Source organism: Pinus tabuliformis, chromosome 9 (assembly GCF_031772625.1).
Source record: "Pinus tabuliformis cultivar Carrire ecotype Pingquan chromosome 9, CPIR1, whole genome shotgun sequence".
NCBI classification, from domain to species: domain Eukaryota; kingdom Viridiplantae; phylum Streptophyta; class Pinopsida; order Pinales; family Pinaceae; genus Pinus; species Pinus tabuliformis.
Genome location: NC_142307.1, coordinates 27,328,165 through 27,346,482, shown reverse-complemented (window position 1 = coordinate 27,346,482; position 18,318 = coordinate 27,328,165). Strand labels below are relative to the sequence as shown.

Genomic DNA, 18,318 nt, shown 5'->3' with positions numbered 1-18,318 from the left:
TTCAACAGAGCCATCAACAACATGAATGCAATGTTTATCAGAGTTGCACAGTAGTTGGTGGGAAGCAGCAGCCAAACATCAGTGGTGTAACTAGAGGTGGTGTAGAGAAAGGGTGTTGCTTCAGTAAGTTGCAGCGCTGAACACATTCCTCGCTAAGAGGGAGAACACATTCTTTGCTAAGAGGGAGTATTGATTTTTGTAGCATCGGATGTGTTCTAGCCACGAAACTTTGTGGAGAGGCTAGAATACATGTATTCTCCAAAATCCAAAAATCGTTTATGGAAATTCCACCTAGAGACTAATTAATTAAAATAATTAATGTTTTTTTAATGCGACCTAAGTCCAAACTTAGGAAAACTGATTAATGAAAGGGCATTAATTAAGTCATGGTGAGAATCTTCTAGAAGAAGACATGGATGAAGTTCTAGTTAATCTTAGCCATCGATTATGTTTTAATCTTGGTCGTTGATGTCTCAACGAGAGATTATAAGAAGAAATTTGGTGGGAGTTGGAGAACACACTTGAGAAGTTTGATTTCTAGAGTAGCAACAGTTAGTTGCTGGGGAGAGAGCTAGTGAAGTCGAAGCAGTGAGAGAAGGGTAGGGATAGTAAGATCGGAAGGAAGTCTCTCCAGTTCGGTGAGTGCATAGGAGAGAGGGAATGAGTGCCATAGAGAGGTAGCGCAAACTTTCAGAGAGAGATCTGTATTTTGCTGAGAAGAAGTCGAAATTTAGTGCCAGAAGCTAGAGTGGGAGCCCAGAGGCCAGGAGGATTGATTTTCTAGATAACAGCTGATCAGTTACTAAGAGACATTGGTCCGAGTTGTGGGATGGAGATCTGCGTAGGCTGATGCAGAGGTAGCAATGGGCAGCACATCTTGAGCCAAGGTCAGTGTTGGATCATCGGTGGGAGTGAGATTTTTCTCACTAGATCTCCTATCAGTTATTTATCTGTATGTAAAGCTAGATTTGAGCTTCCATAGATTTGTCCTCAGATTTACTACTGCATAATAAATAAAACCCTCAGCTGCTGCACCGGTTTTGCCAAGTTGGGTTTTTCCAGGGACGTTGTAAAAATAACAATGTTATTTATGTGTGTATGATTCTATTCTTCCAACATTATTTTTCTTTCGCAATATTATATTTGTGAAGGCTGTAGTGTATTAGTTTCAATATTTACCGTTTAACGCTGTAAATAATTTGTTAAAGTTATTTAACAAACAAAAGAAACTTAATCAATTGGTGCAGTAGGATTTGGGGTTTCTGAATTTTCACAGATAATAGCTTCGATAGAGATAAAGGATTTGTCAGAGAGTGAGTTGCAGGTGGAGTGTGAGAAATTCACCGGTAAATTTCTCTCAGTGGCTCTTCCTCCATTTTGTCTTCTACAAAAATTATTGTTGAAGATTAATAAAAGAAATCCTCATCTGCTGCACCAGTTTTCCCACACTGGGTTTTTCCGGGTGACAATTGTCCAAAAATAACTGTCAGTGTGGTTATATATGTGCTAGTATTTTCCTTGTACTTATTTTCTGCATAATTTTATTTGTGAAGGCTGCAATGTATGTATTTTGATATTTGCCGTAGAAAACTTCAAATACTTTGTTTAAGTACTTTAACAAATAGAAGAAATATTATCAGTTACTGCAGTAGGATTCATGATCACTGAATTTTCACATGGGAAAGATCCGAGAGAGGAGCAACAAGGAAGTCTAGATCTAGCTAAGGGGGCCTTGATCAGTTAGATCAAATCCAATTGATGTGTGTTCCTTAGTTGGATCATTACATTTGCTACAGGAGCCCAAAGTATTTTAGTTGTAGGAGGATCAAAGTGTTAGCAAGGCGCATTTGGATACTCAGGAGACAAGTGCAGAGCTAGTTGCAGTGATACAATAGATCAAAAGAGACCAAGTTTCCAGTTACGAGTGCAAATTGCGGGAAATTCATATGATTGGGGTGGCATTGTGAATTGCTAGCAGTAAAGTGCAGGCACAGTTCTAGCTAGAGAGAGACTCTAGGATGGCATTTCCATTTAGAGCAGGTTTCCAACACTCTAGTCAAGAAGGAAGGCCGAGGTTTCCAACAAAAGAGGCAAGAACGAGTTCCGCAGTGGCAATGCTATGCAGTTCAATTAGCTAGGGTATGTCGTAGGAAGGAGTGTGAGTAGCTGGGAGATTTCAAAGAGTGTCTGAAAATAGAACAAGTTTCCCTGTTGCAATACTACACAATCCAGTTAGGAAGGAGTTCTAGTAGTAGGGAGGAAGCCAAGTTGATTTGCTGGAAGGAAAAGAGATTTCTTAGTTAATTTGAGTGGGAGATTGAGATTGCACACAGTTTCGCAATGATAGCAGCGGGGCAAATTGTGTGAGATCAAAGTAGCACAGTAGAAACACATGATGGTTCAGTTACAACATATAGCAGGTGAATCGAAAATTGTGTGCAATGTGGATCAATTCAGCTACAACATGTTCCCACGTACTAGTAGGTAGCTGATATATTCACGAAAGCCTTGGGTAGGGAAAAGTTTGTCTACTTCAGGGAGCAAATGGGTATAGTGGAGAATACCTTCCTTGATAAGAGGGAGTGGTAGATTATGGTAGCAGCGGACATGTGTTCTAGTCTCTATGGTGTGTTAGAGGCCAAGGATCATGAGATCACCAAAATCAAGAAAAGGTTTCGCGAGAAAAGACTTGGAGGTGCCTCAATTAAGTTAACTAGTCAATAATTAAATATTTCCCAAGTCTAACTTAGGAAAATTGGTTAATTATAGTGAATTAAATGAGGAAATTCGATTTTTCTCTAGAGACTTCCATGGATGATGTCAAAATGATTTTAGCCATAGTTGAGATGTAATCGTGGCGGTTGAGACTCCAACGAGATATTATAAGAGCAGGTTGAAGGGGTTGCAGAGGAGACATCGAATTAGTTGTGAGTTGAGCAGTTCGACTACCTAGTTGTAGGTATTAAACAAGGGCACGATTGAAGCTAGGGAAGCATCTGAGACATGGGTTTAATAGAGATTTGGGAGCAGGAATCTGGAGGAGATTTCCATAGTATTTTCTAATGTCGGAGAAGCAGGAAGACGAGGCCAAATCATTTGTAGGAGGCCGAAATAGCATTGCAAGTTACACCTATGATTCAGTTTCCAATTTGTACAATCACACCTATGATTCCTTCAGGGTTCCAACCATAGATGAAGACTCCAATCTTCACTTCCACCAGGCTCCAACCTGCACTTCACCAAGCACCAACTTGGTCTTCTTGAGGACTCCAATCCTTTAGGGCTCTAATCCTCTCAATTGTTTCAGGCTCCAACTTGGTCTCGTTGAGGACTCCAATCCTCTAGGTCACCAACCCTATGCTTTTGTTCTTTGAGATAGGATCAATGGTTCTTCAAGGCTTCCAATGTCTTCTGTAACAAGCCCTGTCAATATCTTCAAGTTCTATTTCCACAATGCCCTCAATTAGTCTCCAAAGCATTTCGCTCATCAATGACAACTTTAATAACCACAAAAGGTGTCTCTAAAATTCTTCATGTTACCCAAACAATTTTCTCCAAGGTTACTCCATGAGGGCTTCAATCATGCATCAAGGTCTCCAAGAATATCTACAAGATCAACTTCTATTATCCTTCCAATTTTCTTCGATAAGTTGCTCCAAATGAGGGTCTAATCAATATTTGTAACGAACAAAGTTCATATACGCAATGGAGTAATCTTCAAAATACTTCGAAGACAAAGACATCCATTGAAGGAAAACTAATTGTATATTGAATAGTATATAAAGAATCGATGAGATATGAGATGCTTATAAATGAGGGTTAGGGTTTGCTTATATACCCTAAGCAAGTGCTCCTTCACTAATGGACATGTACTTAGAACATGCATCTTCAATACTAGCTATTAGTTAGTTATTCATTAATTATGATTATTATTATTTACACTATTTTTATTATTTTTATATCAATTTTATGCATAACATTGCCTTCCTCTTCAAAAAGCTTTGTCCTCAAAGCTTACTGATGAAAGTGCTTGATCTATTTTCCCATTTCAAATATCTCCTTGCCTCCGAACTTTCATCTTCGTTGATACGAGATGATATGATGCTGTGAGTGATAAAGAAAATTGTCGAACTGAGAATGGATCTGACCATCCTAGATTATTCTTCTGTGGAATCTTCTGATCACTGGAAATTTGTAAGGAATCTTTATCATAGGACTAGATTCTGCATACTTCAGTATTCCTTGGAACATAAATCTGTTGTTTCCGTTCTGAATGGTTCAAATATGTAGACCAGTGTTACTTGGGAGCGGGAGCGGGAGCGGGGAGCGGGAGCGGAAGCGGGAGTGGGAGCGACCATTTTCAGAAGCTCCCGGTTTGGGAGTGAATCCCGGAGCGATTTTTTAAAAATATATATATTTTTTATATTTTTTAATTTTTGATACATATATGTCAACAAAAACATGTAGAATGATGAAATAGACATAAAAAACATAAAAAAACACAAATTGATCATTGAACCATATCACATCAATCATCTAGAAATTATAATCGTCATCAACCTTAGTAAAATAATAAATTAAAATAACATTCAATTCAATAACATTTATCATCATTGATCACCAAAGTAACAAGTTGTACTTGTAAGCCAAGTTTAACCATTACAAGAAGTAATATCGAAGATATTTCTAAGTCCTAACTTCTAACTGTTAACATGATATGAAATGTTAAAAATTTATAAAATGAAACATGAATAATGAGATGAAATGAAACAACTTTAGTCTTTCACAAAGCATCATATTCATAATTCACAATCATTACCAATGAGTTATAATTGCCAAGGCCCAACTTCAAACTTCAAATTTTCATTGTCACAGTGATATAATGTTTACAAAAAATATCATAATGTCATAATGATATGAAAGAGTCAAGAGTCAAGAGTCAAGGACTCAAAACTCAACACTGAACAGTTATGAAAACTAAAGTGACAAGTCTAATAGAAACTAAAAAAGACAAGTAAACTGTAAATCTACAAGTGGCCCTTGCCACGAGAGTCTCCAGGAGTATAAGTAGGTCTTGGCGGTCTTCTAGGAGTCTCCTGCCCAGACCGACGACCAGAACTAGAGCCTCCACGCGAGGGTGTCGATGGAGGTGGCGACAGCAATGGAACAAGACTCGGGCCCCGAGAACTGCTACTGGATGGTGGAGGTGGAGGTGGCATGGCTGCTGCAGCTGCTTCAGCTTCATCCCGTACAAGCTCATCTTCTAGTTCTTCCATATGTACAATGCCATCCTCCAAATTGTCGTCCTCAGGGTGATTGTCCCAAATTTTATATGTGGGATCTTCATTAGCCCGATCACAGTAATGGCTCAACAACCTCAAATTGTAGTGCACATAAACCAAGCTTTCTGCTCGGTTTTCGTTGAGCCAGTTTCTTTTCACATTATGTATATAACTGTAGGTGCTCCAACACCTCTCTGCAGAAGAAGAATTTACAACCTGTGCAAGAACTTTCAATGCCAATTTTCGCAAAAGTCCGTCGCCGCCATATGTTTCCCACCATGTGAGAGAATCAAATTTATCTTTGTCGTCCATTGCATGGAAGTTACCATACAAACCACTGCCAGTGAAGTATCTGCCTATTTCAAGGCGCACAGCTGCACATTCCTCCCTGTCAGGCACCAACTTTTCTAATGCATCCAGATATCCTTTAGTTACCTCTCGATCTAAATGGGGTTTGGTCCTAACACCACCCCCTGCTGCAGGTTTGCCCAACCAAGAATCTGAGTAGTATTTTGGCGTAAGGATATACGCCAAGCAATGTAGTGGAAGGTTAAGCCTTTTCCACCGTTCACACACACAATCGTGAATCAGATTGTACAAGTCGGGATCTCTGTCATTAACAATGTCTTTTATTTCCCCCAACATGGTATCCATTTGCTCATACACCTCGCCAATCACTGGTTTGTCTGTATCTGCAAACCGAATCATGTTATAAATTGGCTTGGTGAAATCCAATACCTGTCTCACAGTTGTCCAAAACTGCCCATCAAGAGTGGCCTCCTCCACCGTTTCAAAACCTGCAATGTCAGCTACATTTGTAGCCCTTTCCTTTAACACCTGCCAATTTGGACTTGATACCATGCTAGCTAAACCCTCTCTTACCTTCAAAAGGCGCCTGAAGGTGAGGTAATAGCTACCAAATCTAGTCCTCGCAATCTTCAGCAACTCCAATCTCGAGTGACTGCGGAAAAGGCCATGGGTATTGCTATGATTTGTAATAAATTTTATCATTTTTTTTCCTCTCTTGTACAAATCACCAATCCATTGGTATTGTTCATTTTTGTTTTTGACAATATCATGCAACAGAAGGTTCAATGTGTGAACCAAACATCCAGACCAAAATATGTTCGGGTATCTATCCTCAATAATTGCTCCCGCTGCCTTACAATTAGGAGCATTATCAGTGATGACTTGGATGACATTGTATGGGCCAATACGCTCAATTGTTTCAAGCAATGCTTCTGCAATGTTGATAGCGGTCTTGAACTTGTCTGAGTAATCATGTGCAGCTAGAAAAATGGGACCACTTCGGGACACAGCAAGAACACTTATCAATGGCTTGCCTTTTACATTTGTCCATCCATCAGATACAATGGACACCCCATTGTCAGTCCAAGAACTTGTCATTTTATTCAAAGAATGTGATATTTTTGCTTTTTCATGATCAAGGCCAACTGTTCTTGCCTTGTCATACCCAGGGCTCTTGTATCCTTTAGGGGCATCATTTATGGCAGAAACCATTTCGTGCCAATAAGGTGAGCGTAGAACATTGAATGGTATCCCATTTGCATAGAGGAACCTGTAAATTTTTGAATCCACATCATTCCTACACCCCTCATCAAGGAAATCTGATATGGTTCTACGGCGTAAAGATGATGACCCTGAGCCTCCATGTCCATATCCACTGCCTTGGGAGGATGCTGAAGGAGTTCTTTGTGAGCTTTCAAAGAAACCCCTTGATCTTTTTGCTTTGTATTGGGCGTCCTCCTCTTCCTTTATGTATTTGGCTCTATCTGCTGTTGACACCGCATCGCAAGTTCTGATTCCTATTTGTTTCTCTCCATCCCATGCCCTTTTCCCGCAAAGGTGTCTTCTCAAACGGGTGTATGAGCCTGTGAAATCATTGTTGCAATGGGGGCAATGAAATTTAGTGGTTCCACCCCCTCTCCCTGTTTCAGGCCTCTGAACATATTTCCACAATGGAGTTTGGTCTTGTTTAGTTTTTTGACCCTCATGTTCACCCTCCACATCCTCCTCACTGGGGTTTTCACCTATTTGACTTCCTCCGGCTTCTTCATCCACCTCTTCAGTTTCAGGCCCCCTCCGTTTCCTACTCTCCACCACCATAATAACCAGAAAAGGGACCAGGAAGAGGAAAATGCCAATAAAAATCCCCAGGTCCATCGTGTTTGATGTTTGTAGGGTTTGAGTCTTGAATCTGCAAATTAATTTAGTTTATTGGGATTAATTCATTTAATTTAAATTAATGATCTTTAAACTCAAACAGGTAAATTAAACTAAACAAACTAACTACCTAACCAACTAAACTAACTAAATGATTAAGTTACTTACCTCTGCAAGCTTGCTCCTCGCTCCTTGGCACTTGCTCCTCGCTCCTCAGCTCTGGCTCCTTGCTCCTCAGCTCTTGCTCCTTGCTCCTTTGCTCTCAAACTCAAGCTCAATCTCATTGAAATGATTTTGTTTTGGCCCATTGGGCTTATAAACCCAAAAAAATTAGTTAAATTTTTTGTTTTTTTCGGGTCCGCGGAATTTTTTTCCGCCGAACCGCTCCCGGTTCACTAAAATTCGCTCCCGGAGCGTTTTTTAATGCCCGGGAGCGATCAGGGAGCGATCGCTCCCCGATCGCTCCCGGGCATTAAAAAGCGCTCCGGGAGCGCGGGAGCGATCGCTCCCTGAAGCGCTCCCTCACAGACCAGGGAGCGCAAATTTTTTTACGGGAGCGCGCTCCCGAAAATCGTTCCCGTCCGGGAGCGATTTGGGGAGCGCGCTCCCGACCCGCTCCTGAGCCGCTCCCGCCCGGAGCGCGCTTCGGGAGCGGGTTCGAAGGGGGGGGGGGCTCCCCCGCATCACTGATGTAGACTGACTTAGTTGTCTACTTTTGTGATTCAGATGTTGATAAGGACTTCTTCTGGTTGAACTTTCCTTTATCATTTGTGTGGCAGTTTCTCGATTTACTTTAAGTACTGTTGTTGTTGAGTTGAATACTAAATCATCACTTGGAATTTCCATTGTTTGGACTACAACATCTTGCTGATTTTAGGTAGCATCGGATGTGCTCTAGCTCCGAAATTTTGTGTAGGGGCTAGAACACATGAGATCTCCAGAACCTAGAAATCGTTTGGAGAAATTCCTCTTGGATGAGGAGTTATTAAAATAATTAATATTTTTGATGGGTTCCTAAGTCTAAACGTAGGAAAATAAAAATATTAATGTGTATTAATAAGAATATGGGTGAGAAGGTTCTAAGTGACGAGGATCAAGCCTGTTTTAATCTTAGCAGTTGATTAGAGATTAGATCATCGCTGTCGATTCATCAACGGGAAAAGTATAAGAGGAGGCTTGAGGGTCAGTGGGAGATACACTGAAGATATCAAAGAGTTCGATTTTTTTGGGGCGTGGTTTGTTGAGAAAAGCGAGCTAGTGATCTAAGTTGCAGTGAGGAGCAGTTCGGTGGGACTTCATTCCAAGGCCGAAGAATACATAGCAGAGAGGCAGAGCAGCACCAGAAGAGAAAGCGCAGCTCCAGAGAGGGTGACGCAAAGGGCAGAGAGGCTGATACAGGTGACGCAAAAGCTGGAGGGGTTGACACATACCCTTAGAGGCAGCGCTGGGGTTTGTCTATGGGGCAGAGAGAGAGTAGCTCAGCATATCGAATTTCTGAGCAATGGAGTCTCACTGAGAGGGTGACGCAATTCCAGTGCAGAGCTTGGAGTAGCCATTGTCCAACACTGGGGACAACATTTGTCATCTATGGGGTTTGATCATCCAGTTTTTGGATCTGCCGAAATATCTATCTCCAGATAGAGGTACCTCTGCCAAGGTTATTCTCTGTTGGGTGAGCCGCATTTGGCACCCTAGTTGTATTCAAGAATCTACTTAATAATACAAACCCTCTATATGCTGCATTGGTTTTCCCGCATTGGGTTTTTCCGAGGACGATTGTCCAAAAATAACGGTGTCCCTTGTGCAATTGTCTTAGTTTATTTCAGTCCATGATCTATATATATGTGTAGGCTGCAATAGTGTTTTTCATCGATGTTTATGTAATTAAATAACTTGTTAAATGCAAAGAACAAGTGGGAGATGATAAACCAGTGATTGCAGTAGGGCTTTCTGATGTGTAGATTCAAAGTTTTTCACATGGTATCAAAGCATTACAGATCATAGGTGACTGAAGACACCAACCAAGAAATCCGGAGAATTTGCTGCAGAGAAGCAGCTGCCCCAAGTGACAGTGCTGTTCCAGAGCTAGAGACGTAGAAGGAGTGATGCAGTGCAGAAAAGGTGACACAAAGGCTAACGCAGTGCCTGCGTCAACACTTTGAGCCAAGCGAAGGTGACGCAGTAGCTGCGTCAGCTATCCAGGCTAGCGCAGAAGTAGAGGGGGGTAGATCAGGTCGATGCAGTGCCATGTCATCTTTCTGAGCCAGGAAGGATTGACGCAATGGCTAGGAGGAGATGATCCAGCGCACGTAGTGATTGCGCAGAGCCAGAAGGGTTTAGACTCTTTAGTTGCCAGGGCTAAGGGAGCAGAGAATATTTCAATTTCAGGAGCTGGTGGGACGTTGTTTCTATTGGTGTAGAGCAATGTCTAAGGACACTGAACCAAGGTAGAGGGAATCACTGCCTTGACATATTTCTAGCCAAGAAATCTAGATTTGGGTTGCAACAACAAAGGAGGATTAGAGAGGAGCAATTCGACAGTTGGCCGGAGGATTTCTGTGAGGGAAATCAGGATTTAGAGGGAGTCGAGAAGAGCTTGTTCCTTAGAGGGTTTCTTGCGCCCAAGGAATCCATGTTCAAGTCTTGCTAGATTGACGACAAGAGAGGGAGAGGAGAACCAGTCATATTTTTGAGTGGAGATGGCAATGAATGGGTTGAGGGATCAGGATAGATTGGACGAAGCATCCAATTTTGTCATCTGGAAGGCGAGGATCCTGGCAGTCCTAGATAAAATCCCATCAAAGACTATGCCTTGAAAGTGGTTGTTGTTCCGGTTGACGCTGATGCTGCAAAGAAGTACAAGGAGGCCTAGGTGAAGGCAAAGTGCATGATCCTAGATGGGGTCAAAGATCATGTAGTACCACACATTGCTGAGAAGGACACAACAAAGGAGATGTGGGAGGTGCTGACCACCATGTATTAGGGCTCTTCCATCCAATGGAAGATGCGATTAGGAAATCAGCTGAGACAGTACCAGATGCAGAAGGGAGAGGAGATAGATCCCTTCCTTCTTAGGTTGCAAGGGATTCACGACTGGTAGACTTCTGTGGGGTCTACACCAAATCTTGAGCTCATGGTTAGGACTGCCTTGAATGCAGTCTTCGAAGATTAGGAGATATTTGTCCCAAGTATTTTAGGCCGAGCGACTCTTCCCATTTGGGAGGAGATGTGGGCAGCTATTCGACAAGAAGAGCTCAAGAGGATGACCAAGACAGGGAGTAGCAGCAAGGGAGCTCGAGTCAAGAAGGAGGAGGAGGAGTATGCAACTCTCGCATCGTCGGGACAACAAGTGCAACAGAAGAGGAACAAGAAGGACATCACTAAGTGCAGATGCTTAAACTGTGGGGAACTGGGCCATTATGCCACTCAGTGCCCCCAGAAGAAGGGCAAGGGTGAAGCTTCTAAATGAAAGGCTGCTCCAGCGAAAGTGGACAAGGAAGGCGAGGATGATGATTGTGCCATGAGTGCTCATGTGCCTTTGGAGAAGAGGTGGGGTGTCATGGAGTTGTAGTCAAGAGGACTACATGACGGGGGTAGGATCCTTGAAGTGCCCAAACTCTTGGAACACATATGGCTACGAGAGCCCTTAACGACAGTAGCAAAGTGATGGGTGTCAGTTGGAGTGACGTGTGATGGAGCGATAGTGGCATTGCTAGAGTGTTAAAGTCTGAGGCAGCGCAGTGGATGTTGTAGCAGTGCGAGAAGCACGAAGCAGTTTGCAACAGCACAATGGCTGCAGAGGGTCAGCACAGATTAGCAACATAGGTAGCTTCAACATCACAAGGCATCCATACTGACCAGCATGTTAGTGTTTGGGTGAGTTTTCCGTTGCTTACTTCTCAACAACTGAGTTGCAATGCAGCGGTTAGCATTGGCAGTGCTATGGGCAACATGATGCAACATTTTGAGAGGGCGCTGTAGTATAGATGTAGCAATGGCTGTGGCAGAGTCATGGGCAGCAGTACAGGAAGTTGCGGTGCAGTGGATGAAGGGCAACAGGCCAAGCATCAGCAGCACAGAGGACCAATGCAGTGGATCAATGTAGTACTTCTGTTGAGAAGTGTTACTAGAGCACATTCATCGCTAAGAGGGAGTGTTGATTTTAGGTAGCATCGAATGTGCTTTAGCTCCAAAATTTTGTGGAGGGGCTAGAACACATGAGATCTCCAGAACCCAGAAATCATTTGGAGAAATTCCACCCAGATGAGGAGTTATTAAAATAATTAATATTTTTAATGGGTTCCTAAGTCTAAACTTAGGAAAATAAAAATATTAATGTGTATTAATAAGAATATGGGTGAGAAGGTTCTAAGTGATGGGGATCAAGCCTGTTTTAGTCTTAGCCATTGATTAGAGATTTGATCACGACCGTTGATTCGTCAACAAGAAATGTATAAGAGGAGGCTTGAGGGTCAGTTGGAGATACACTGAAGAGATCAAAGAGTTCGATTTTTCTGGGGTGTGGTTTGCTGAGAAAATCAAGCTAGTGATTTGAGTTGCAGTGAGGGGCAGTTCGGTAGAGGGACTTCAGTCCAAGGTCGAAGAATACATAGCAGAGAGGCAAAGTAACACCAGGAGAGACAATGCAGCTCCAGAGAGGGTGGCGCAGAGGCCAGAGAGGCTGACGCAGAAGCTAGAGGGGCTGACGCAGGCCCTTAGAGGCAGCGCTGGGGTTTGTCTGTGGGGCAGAGATAGTAGTTCATCATATCGAATTTTTGAGCAATGGAGGCTCACTAGGAGGGTGATGCAGCTCCTAGAGGAGGTGATGCAGTTCCAACATAGAGCTTGGAGAAGCCATTGCTCCCCAACACTGGGGACAACATTTGTCATCTGTGGCGTTTGATCATTCAGTTGCTGGATCTGTAGAAATATCTGTCTCCAGATAGAGGTACTTCTAAGTTATTCTTTGTTGTGTGAGCCGCATTTGGCACCCTAGTGGAATTCAAGAGTCTGCTTAATAATACAAACCGTCTATATGTTGCACCAGTTTTCCCGCATTAGGTTTTTCGGGGAACGATTGTCCAAAAATAACAATGTCCCTTGTGCAATTGTCTTAGTTTATTTCAGTCCATGATATGTATATATGTGTAGGCTGCAATCGTGTTTTTCATCGATGTTTATGTAATTAAATAACTTGTTAAATGCAAAGAACAAGTAGGAGATGATAAACCAGTGAATGCAGTAGGGTTTTCTGATGTGTAGATTCAGAAATTTTCACACATCTGAATATGTTTTAACTTCTATTGGTTTCTCATCTTCTTGAGTTGTGATATTGACTGGATCAGTATTTATTCCTTTATCTTCAACTTGGACTGTTACGACTGGAGACTTCCATACTTTTTTTGAGTAAGTTGTTCTAACTTGTCATTCAGTGACTTCTTGTCACTTTTAAGCTTCTTTATTTGCGTAAGAAGGGCTTGGTTATGATTCCTTCGACGTAAAAGTTTGTCATTTTCGGAATCGTTGACTTTGTCCTTAGTATCCTTCGCTTTATCTTTTATATTTTTGATTTGTTCTAATAACCTTGATTCAGGGTTTTTAAACGCAATTTTTCTACTTCCTTTTCTGATATACTCTTGTTGAATTTCTTTTTGAGACATTCATTTTCTCCTTCTAATTTTTTCTTATATCTTTGGACTTCTTGACCCTCTCAAGTAATTCTTTGTTATGGTCCCTTAGACGTCAAATTTCTTCATTACTCTGTTGATTCTTCATAAAACTGATCTTCAAGATCTTTATATTTCTTTTCCGATGCTTTATTCTTTTCATTTGCATTTGCTCATTATCTTGGCCTTCTTCCGTACTAAATAATCTTCTACATGCTGGACAACTTAATTTGCAATTTTTTTGAATATATGTATATCCAATTTCGTTTAGACAAAATGGACATTTAGTCCAAAATGTTGAGTTGTATGCAAAACCCATCTTTTCATCCTTCATCATTTTCAAATTAAGCTCCATTTTTTCTTTTTGATATTTCTTAACTTTTATCCCTTGAATCTCTGAGTAAATTTAGAATTTTTTTTCTTTTGTGTGTGTATATATATATATATATATATAACCCTTTTTTTCACTTTTGATTTTTTAAAATTAAATAACCCTTCTCCTTAGTGATTTACACAAGGGCTTTATACATATAATTAACTAATTTAGTTATACTATTAATTAACTATACATAAAAATTAAAACTAAAATATTTAAAAAAAATTGTTGTATGGACGGGGAACAAAACTCGTCCACGAGCGTGACTGTTGACGGCTGATGGCTTTGACGAAAAAGAAAAGGCAGAGGAGATTTGGCACAGAGTGGAAGGTGAAATCGGAATAGGGCGATGACTGAGTAGGGATAGAGGGAAGATAGGGATGTGCGGTGTAGTAGAGATGGCGACAAAGTTCGAAGGTAGCCCCACAACTAAACGTTGGGGCGGGGGGGTCTGTTTGTAACACGATGATGCAGCTCAGGAAGTTACAGGATGGTGATCTGTAGAAGGGTGAAGCAACTGATTTGCATTCTGTGGCTAGACGAAAAGCCTGGCAGCAGGTGAATGTGCTGTGAGTGGGCAGTTGGCAGCGGAAACAACACAGATTGGAAATTGTGTATGGCTGCAACAACAGTGTCATGTGGGCAGAGGGGGGGGGGGGGGGGGGGTAATGGATGGGTAATCGGTAGATGGGCTGCGATAATGTGGGAGTTACCAGTGTAGGAATAGGACTTACACTATCAGTTTGTGATTTAGATGACGGTAATGTGGAGACGACACAAAATTATGGGAGTGGAAGAGTTGCTGTTCGACGGCTGGCTAGAAGGTTGTCTTTGTCGAGTGACTGTTCCATAGATTATTGAGGATGCACGACGGCTGTGGTTGGACGGTGGCTGAATCAGATGCTAGTGGTTGAGCGGATAGGCTCGTGTCTGCGTGTAGCCGGTGGACTCTGGCGGCTAGCTGAATGAACAAGTGACAGGTATATAACTTTTTTTTCTATATATATATATATAACCGCTGTCTCTTTGCAGCGGTTAAGCGGCCATAGGATCAAATAGCTCTGATACCAATGTAATGAACAAAGTTCGTATATACAATGGAGTAATCTTCAGAATACTTCGAAGACAAAGACATCCATTGTAGGACAAGTAATTGTATATTGAATAGTATATAAAGAATTGATGAGATATGAGATGCTTACAAATGAGGGCGAGGGCCTGCTTATATACCCTAGGCAGGTGCCCCTTCATTAACGGACATGTCCTTAGAACATGTCTCTTCAATACTAACTATTAATTAGTTAATCATTAATTATGATTAATATTATTTACTTTATTTTTATATAAATTTTATTCATAACAGTACTCCTCAAAGTATGCTCAAAACTGATCTTCTAAATGGTCTCCAACAAGCTCAAGTCTTCAAGATTGCCTGTTCTAAAGCTGCTCCAAAAACTTCTTTAATAGATCTGCTCACGAAACTCCAAGGGATCTTCAGCTATGCTTAGAGATGCTTCAATGAGGCCTTCAATCAATTCTTCAATGGCTTCTTCAAAAGGTTTACAATGTCTTCAATAAGGACTTCACAAGGTCTGTACTATATGTTCTCAAGTCGACACAATGAGGCTGCTCCAAGAGTGGCGTATAAGGATGTCTTTAATGACTGCTTTTTAACTGCCCAATAAAGTCTGCGAAATATGACTGTGCGCGCTTAATGTCTGCTTCAGAGCACTGCAATCTGCTTTCAAAGCAGTCAAGCTTGAAATGCACTTCACAGGTCCATGGGTCTGAATGTGGTGCAACATAGATTAGGCTCAGGTCCAAATTTCACTCTTCACATGACTGCTGTTGGTCTGAATGAATGCTTGCAGGAAGTTGTTATAGTAGGCCCAAAAGTGTCTCCAATACGTCTGGAATTAAATGGCACTACAAGTCACAGAGTTGGATTTTATTCTTCCATAAAAACTCAGGTCCAATAAAATTGCAGAGAGCTAAACTACAGGTCTGAGCTGTCCTTCTGGGGAATGCCCACAACTCTAAATATCTACAGGTCCAAGCTGCCCTTTTGAGGAATGCCCACAGGTCCGAATTGTGGTTCTTACCACAGATCCAAGGTCCAAAAATCAGTAGAAAAAAACTCTTTCACAGGTTCACAAAAAGGCTTCTCTACAGACCCAAATAATACTTTCAACAATCCCTGAGGTAACTGAATTCACTGTGCTTGAAGACAAGTCCGAATTCCAAAACAAATGTTCTAAACAGGTCTTCGTCCTCTTAACTCATTGTTCTGTGCTCTTCTTTGCTTGTCTTTACCGAGAGATGCTCTGAACCAAAATTGATGCCTTACTGAACAACACAACGTTTATATTTATAGTCATTTGCTGTAAGTGAAGGGACACGTCTTTTGAAGAGGCATGTCAAGCCTACATTAGGGCCAACTTATGTAGGCTCATCATTTCTTTTTTAGATGTATTTCCTTTCAAAAAAATAATTCTTCTCAACAGCAAGGATTATGGGAGACTGTAAGTCTACGTTGCCGGAAACGGCTACCCTAACCCCCAAAAAGGCGTTTTCCTGTTTCAGATTCGGATCCTGGAACGAAATGCCAGAAAAACACCAGAAAAACGTTTTGGTGCCCTTTTTTGTTTTTGGATACGGGACCTTTTTTTCAAACGGCATTTTTGTAGGAAAAATGTGTCGTTTTAGAAATTTGAAAACGTTTTCTGAAATTCTGAAACGTATTTGGAAAAATTTGAAACGTTTTACAGCAAAAAAAGGGTTTTGAAGTCTGCCCGCTGGGAACAGCAAACTTAAAATTGAAAATTGGCTGCACGACTAACTTTTATAATATACGCATTACGACAACCCCCGTACTCATGAATTTTTTAAAGCTCTCCTGGCATATATTGTGAAAGCAATTGCAATACCAACAGCCACACAAAAGGAAATTGCATTGTAGATAAATTATAATCTCTACAGGTGTTAGATGGAGATTTCTGTATTTTACATCTACCAATGTTTTTAGTAGACGGCCACTGCACAACACAAAAACATAAACTGATGAGTCTTGTATGGAAAAATGCTTCTATTTTTTTCAGTAAAAAAAACTTGCTTCTATTCCTATCAACTCAGCCAAAAAATACCAAGATGATAAAACAAACTCCATCAGAGTCAATTTCAAGGCAGCTTATACACCACATGTCAGTATATACTTTAAACGTTTAGTGAATGGTTATTTAATATTTTATGTACTTAGATTATGTTAATGATAGTGCATTAAGTTATTAATTAAGTACTTCAGTAATAATTAAGAATAAATAAAAAATAAGTTATACAACCTCTCTCATCTCTCTCGTGTAAAAGAAGTTTTTGAATTATCTTCTCTCTCTTCTAGGTTTTTCCTGTCCATTTCCTGTGTGTGTAAATCTGATGTGAGAATGCAGGCCTGTTGCCCTCTAAGTTCTAACTTGGACCATAAATCAGATCTGAAATTTCTTGCAGATCACTGTGATATTGCTGAGAAATTAGCTTTTATGAATAGGACAGCCAAGCATGAGGTAAAATGAACCTCTGCAAGTGATTTCCAAGAAGGTTTAGGTCATATTGCCACTGAAATTAGTCCATATCAGTGCTGTTTTGAAGAATCAGGAAGGCAAGATAAGACCATCTTGGTTTTAGCCAAGATATTTGATGATGCTCACTTGGATGAGATTCCTTAGCAAAGGCCTGATAACAAAATTTCAATTTTTCATCATTTCAAATTTTCAAAACATTAACAAAGAAATGAAATCTGCTCATTGCTATGATATTTGGACAGGGTTTCGTTGGCTCTTATAAAGCATGAAACAAATATTTTTCAAGATATTCACCACTGGGATGTGTCATGCAACTGAATTTGGCCTATCCTCTGTCATTTAGCTCTTTTAGAAGACAGAAACTAAGAATCACGGAGCACTACAAAATAAATTAACTTGTTAATTGGCATTCGACTGCTGAAAAAGAATCAAGCATAGGCCACCTAGTTAGAGAAGTATAACAAATAACATTGGACTTGAATGTTTATGGCATATGTTGAATTGATGATGATGAATCATGATAGATCATAGATGATAATCTAGATTTTGAAATATGAATGGTAATATGAAATTTTATTTTTAAAATATCTATATATATATATGTGCCGTTTCCTGCCGTATCGTATCTAGATTTTTTGAAAATTTGCCGTATCCGTTTCAAACCCTGTACCCGTATCCGTTCCCATATCCATTTTCTTGTAACTTAGCTGTAAGTACTCGTTAGAGAGATTTTAAAGTCCTTCATCAGCTGGTGTAAGTGCCATATCAAAAATTTGAATTTAATGTCAAGAGTAAATTAAGTTTTTATTACGATCTTTAGTATTTTTGGCAGCCTTTAGGAATTTATGGTAAGGTTATCTAGAATATGTCCTTTAGGATTTGGGTGGGCCAAGGAATTGGGGTTAAGGCATCATCAAGAATAAAGGTTTCATTAATAGAAGTACTTCAAGTAACAATGAGGTTAGTATTTATTTTGTAGTAAGGTTGTCTGCATAGGTTAAGGCCTGGGTTTACAAGCACTTAGGGTTTCATGATATCTTGAATAAAATATAAGGGTTTCATTATTAGGACTTAGGGCTAGTGTTATAAATTTTGCATTGCTTTAACACAACTATGGCATCATATCTTTCAACATCTAGATCTGGCATCATCATCAACAATGCTGGGGCTCCTTCTAGGGTAACTTAGGACAATTGCATCAACTAGGGCTTTTCAATGCACGTAGGGTTTGCTTT

At 40.6% G+C, this 18,318-nt stretch overlaps 1 protein-coding gene across 1 annotated transcript in view; it reads left to right on the top strand.

The window, feature by feature from the left end:
- Window positions 1–18,318, top strand: part of EMB2410 (embryo defective 2410) — a 541,348-nt gene that overhangs the window by 318,219 nt on the left and 204,811 nt on the right. The gene's annotated exons all lie outside the window — the stretch shown is intronic.